Genomic DNA, 6,000 nt, shown 5'->3' on the forward strand with positions numbered 1-6,000 from the left:
TACCAACTCCCATGAGCAGCTGCACAGTTGGCCAAGCCTTTTCAGTGCTTTTTTGAAGTTTCCTTTGTATACTAAAAAATCAATTTATTTTTTTAAGTGTATAATTTAATGATTCTAACACATTTTCACCTCCATTCCATTTCCCCTCATTTTCTGCTTCTTCATATGATATTGCAATCTATTAAAATACAGTACTGAAGGCAGAGGGAGGATCAGTGTGGGAAGCTGCAAAGTTCTTTAATTCTAAAACAACAGATACACTGTCTGAATATTCCAGATACAACTTTTTGGTAACTTTGGGTCTACTGTTAGCATGAAATTTCTAGAAAAAAAAAAACTTAAAGAATTAAGCCATGGTTCCTCTGGACCAGAGAGTTTAGTATCACTAATGAGTCATATTCATGTTAATCATTTTCATCACTGTTACAAGATGCCTAGCAACAAGGAAAACAGGTCCATGGTCACAAGAGTATGAAAGGGGCATGAATGAGCACAATTGTCCAAATTATTGGCAGACAGTAAACATCAACACAGGAAGCAACCAAATACAATAAACACCTTCCAAGACATGTTCCCAATGACCATGTTCCTTTACAAGTTTCTCACCCCTTCCATGCACACCCATCAATCAACGCATAGATTAAAGCCCTCAGTGTCCAATCACTTTTCAGATTGAGTATATTGTTCTACCTATGAACATTGTACTTCGGAACAAAACCTTCATCAAAGACCCAGGACAGACATTTCAAACCCATTTCACCACAGCATTCTTTATGCTACAAAAAGTGATAGGATCTATCTGTCTCTTTAAGGGTATCTCTATCAAGCAGTTCCAAAAGGAAAATGTCCAGGTAAACAGCATCAGCACCTCCAGGAGCTTTTATAAATGTGAGTTCAAGAAGAGCGAAATTGCAATGCAATTTAAGGGTCTTTGTCCCCCATCTCTGCATCTTAAAACCATAGGGTGAACACAGAAATGTAGGTCAAAAGTGTAAATTGCACCTATACTACAACTAATTGGGATGATTTCTAGCCATCTCTACGTTCTGTCTGTTACGGAGTCCACCATGTCTGCCTCAAGGCATATTGCCTAGTGTTAAATAGTGCCAGCAGTTGATTGCAAACAACACTATGTGTTGACTTGCATGTAAAATGAGACATGTATAATATAGACATATTTGTACATACACACATACTCACAGAAAGAGGCAAGCAGTAGAGGAGCTTTGTCTTAGGAACTCTCACGGAAGAGATGGTAGAAATCTTGTAAGGCAGAGAGGTCACTGAGACACTGTATGTCTCTATCTGCACAAAATCAGGCCAGTCTGCCTTGCATCCCTAAGTGGTATGGTATCACTATCCATCATCCCCATCTGCGAATATATGGACTATTGATGAAGGATGGAGAATCAGTTTTCATCAAAGGTAAGGCTTTTGTATGTGATAGGTTTGCCATGCTCTACTGGTTTCCGCATGTCCAAGAGTTTAGGGGCAACACAATTGATTTGAATTGGGTTGTATCAAAGGGGAGAAAAGTAGACTTGAACTTGGGAGGAGGATTAAGGTGGGAATGGGTCTGGTTTTAGTCTGGGAGGAGTTATCAAGAGAATTGGAAAGTGAATTCCATCAAAAAAATTGTATGAAGTTCTCAAGGAATTAATTAATGTAGTTCTTAATATACAATGTCTTTACTGAACATATACAAACCACTTATATTTCAATCTCCTAAATAGCAACTCATTTTGTAGCACTTACATTACATTAAGTGCAAAAGTAATCCAGAGATTATTTAAAATAAAGAAGGATCAGGGGATATGGCCCAGAGACAATGCCATGTGTGTGTTCAAACATTCACCTACAACACCAGTGCTTATGATTTTGGGAGGGGCAGAGATAGGAAGATGACTGTGGCTTCCTGAAAGCCAGCTCAGCAAGAAACCCAGTCACAAGGGGATAAGTTATGTAGGAAAAGAGTAGATCACACTATACCCTTCCCTAGCCTCTGAACTTACCTGTACAGTTCTCTATGCAGACTCACATAAATATGATTAAAATATGCAAGAGGTTATTTTGCATAGCTTATATTCAAAAGCAATGTTGTTTTAGACTAGAAACCTGAGGACTTTATATCATTATAGTTCCTGGAGCAAACTCCCAAGATATAGATGATGGGTATATCTTCTTACTGTGCAAAGGAAACCTCAGTTAAGTGTGTGTGTCAGTGAATCCAAACAGCTTTCCTCCTCTATGTTCCTTTATATAGCATAGAATGATCTGTAAATAATGAAAATATGAAAACAAAGCTTTTTTGAGATTTTAGGCTTGTGTTAAAATCATATTTATAACATTGTATTAAATGGAAGTGAAATCTTCAGCTCTCAGGAACAATACAGTAAATGCTGTAGGCTTCTGTTTTGTCCCATTGTGAACAAAATTAATTGCACATCAACAGGTCCCACACTTTTAACTAAATCAGGGAGAAGGGCTATGTTTCCGTACAAATAAGTAATGTCAATGTGATTATTCAAGTAGAAATCTGGCAGGGTTAGGATGCGTTTGGCTTATGTGATAGTGATGACTGATTAGTCTCTTGTTATTCAAATAACCCTTACCTCTGAGAAAAGACAAGTAATGATATAAGATATACTACAAAGTGACATGGACACTTATTACTAGATTTCATTTTCCTTTACATACTTTAGTTGTTTGAAAAATTGTGGCCCACAGAAGCTCAAATATTCAAAGGTGTTAGTTTTCCAGGTGGTGAGATGTTAAGAAAGAATTAGGATTTGTATTTTTATTAAAGGAGATTTGTCACTATTCTTTGAAATATCAAAAATCCATCAGGCTCTCTCTCTCTCATTCTTACTCTCTCCTCATTCTCTCTGTCTCTGTCTCTTTGTCTCTGTCTCTGTCTCTATCTCTGTCGCTCTCTCTCTCTTTCATTCTCTGTCTTTCTCTGTCTCTGTTTGTTGTCTGTAGTATTGCTTGTGAGCTCTCAGCTACTGCTCTACACATGTGTGCCTGCGTGTTGCCATGGTGTTTACCATGATGTCCTGGAGTCGCCTTCTGAAACTGTAAGACCACAATTAAATATTTCATCTTATAATTTGGTGTGGTCATGATGTCTCACATCATTAGAACAGTAACCAAGACATCCATATTCCAGTTAATTTTTTCAATCGTTCTGTATTTATTTCATTAAAGTTACCTTTTGTCCATTGAAAAGTTTTAAGAATACTTTTAAAGATCCTGAACAAATAGTGCCAGTAGGAGTGGCACTGTTAGGAGGTGTGGCCTTGTTGAAGTATGTGTGACCCTGTTGGAGTAGATGTGGCCTTGTTGGAGAAAATGTAATACTGTGCTTGTGGACTTTGAGGTCCGTTATGCTTAAGCTGTCCCCAGTGTGACACACAGTCTCCATCTTCTACCTGTGTATCAAGATGTAAAACTCTCAGCTCCTTCTCTAGCATTGTGTCTGTCAGAATGCTTCCATATTTCCAGTCATGATAATAATGGAGTAAACCTCTGAAAACAAGTTACAAAGTGTTCAAGAGTTACTGTGATCCTGGAGACTCTTCATGGCAATAAAACCCAAACTAACACAAACACAAACATTCAAAAACACATTTGATATTTTGACTATTCTTGGCCTATGGAGTGGCACTACTGGGAGCTAATAACCTTGTTGAAGTAAGTTTGGCCTTGTTGAAAGAAATTTATCTTTGTGAACATGGACTTTAATGCCCTCTGCCTAGCTGCCTGAAAGCTAATCATTTCCTAGCACCCTTCAGATGAAGATGTAGAACTCTCAGCTCCAAATGCACGTGCCTGCCAGGATCCTGCCATATTCCTACCTTGATGATAATGGACTGAATTTCTGAACCTGTAAGCCAGGGTAAATTGAAAAGTGTCTCTGCTGATAGTTGGTTGCTATTCCAGAAAGACCAAAAGTTATGACGTACCATCCAGAGTCTGAGAATACATTGGTTTAGCTTCTAGCATTTGACAGAAACAGAATTAACAAGACAATGAGAATATAAAACTTCGTATTTCATACTTAGAGACACATGGGTTATAGATCTGCGGAACTCAAGGTTTTATGGGTGGTATGGTAGGGTGATTAGTGCCTGTATATGAGTGCAGTGTCTGTTCCCAAGTCTGATGTCACACATACACATATGTTCAGTAATGAGTAGAATATCTTCAACACTTGCTCTCTTAGAGTGAAACCCTCTCACCATTTTGACTAGTTTGACTGTCCAATACACTATTGGGATATCTACCTGTCTCCACCCCACAGTGTTGCAGATATGAATAGACATGCCTGGAATTTTACAGAGGTGCTGAGAATACATGAACTCCACTGAGCCATCTTCTCAGCCCCCAGCAGGGTATTGTTTATTGAAATCAATGATCATATCAGTAGAGAAATGAAAACCAACATGACCCTGATATTTTATCTTACCTCCACCTTACACCAACTAAATGAATTTTAAATATAAATTTAATTTATGTCCAAATGAATCCAGATTACATTCTAATGAAAGATAAAATTGGAGTGTATCCAGATGAAAGCTATGTTAGTATATTTTTGGCCATTTATATGGAGAATAACCTATATTTTCGGTACACTAGGAGAGCAAATGCATGTAAATGAGTTCAACCAAAGAAAATCTTTGTTCCAGTGAATTTCTTTGTAAAATAACGTTGAAAATCATGACATTTCAGTTATATATATTTAATTTTTTTGAGTATGTTATTATGGGAACATGTGAGTTTTCTTGGATTCCGATTGCAGAATTAGAGTATAGGGGACCTGATTATGTGGCACTATTATTTTTTATTAATTAGTTCATTCATTGTCCACCTTCCTACTGTTCCACATCCCATATCTACTGCCCATCCCCTGTCTCCAAGGGCAAGTCCCCATCCTACCGGATCTCTAAACACCTTGATGTCTCTAGTTTGTTGAGAATTTGGTACATCATTTCTGATTGAATAGAGATCAAGCAGATTTTTTCTGTGTATGTTTTAGAGACCTTCTGATAGTTCATATATGCTGCCTGTTTGGTTGTCTAGCATTTGGGAGAATTCTAGGTCCATAGTATTTGAGACAACTGGTCCTGTCAGCCTCCTTCAGTCTTTCTCAAATTAAACCAATGGTTCTGCTGATTCTGTCCATTGGTTGTTTGCATACATCTGCATCTCACTGTTTCACCTGCTCATTATTTCTTCATAAGTACAGTCATCCTAGCATTAATATTACAAGTATCTGAATTCAGAAACATACAGAGGCTGTGTACTGCAAGCAGGTCTTCTGCAAAAGCAATATATAATATAAGTACTAAAATTGATATCAGTGCTCTACAATATTCTATTCTATGTGATGAAATATCTCTCTCTCTCTTTCTCTCTCTCTCTCTCAATATATATATTCCTCTAACACTTAGTATGAATAAAGATTCTCTTATATTCTCTCCTACAAAGGGGATGATATTGGCATGTCATCTGCAACATTCATTCACTTTCCTACACAGTTTGTGCTTTCTCTTAGAAATCAACTAATATCTAAATCACACATGCACTCAGATTACAAAGTAAGGTATCTGAGCTCATGCAAACTGTTATTCTGAGTCAGAGTAGGGGGAGGACAATTCCAAACTGTAGTTACATCCAAGAGCATGGACTTTAACAACTTGTGAATCAGTAGAAGAAAAGACAATGTATAGACACGGTTGTTTCTTTTGGTTTGGTTTGGTTTAGCTTTGCTTATTTCAGTTACCCACAATCATTATAAGAAACACAGAGAAACACAGATTAATGCCTGTATCTTGAACTGAATGCAAACAGGGGCCTTAGAACCAACATTTTATTTCTGTTACAATATACAATATATATTTTTAGAGATTTTTTTTATTTATTAGCTATTATACCCACTGCAACAAGTTTAAGAAATATTCCTAGTGACCCAAATAGCAGCTTTATGATTCAGATGCA

Source organism: Mus musculus, chromosome Y (genome assembly GCF_000001635.26).
Source record: "Mus musculus strain C57BL/6J chromosome Y, GRCm38.p6 C57BL/6J".
Lineage (NCBI taxonomy): Eukaryota > Metazoa > Chordata > Mammalia > Rodentia > Muridae > Mus > Mus musculus.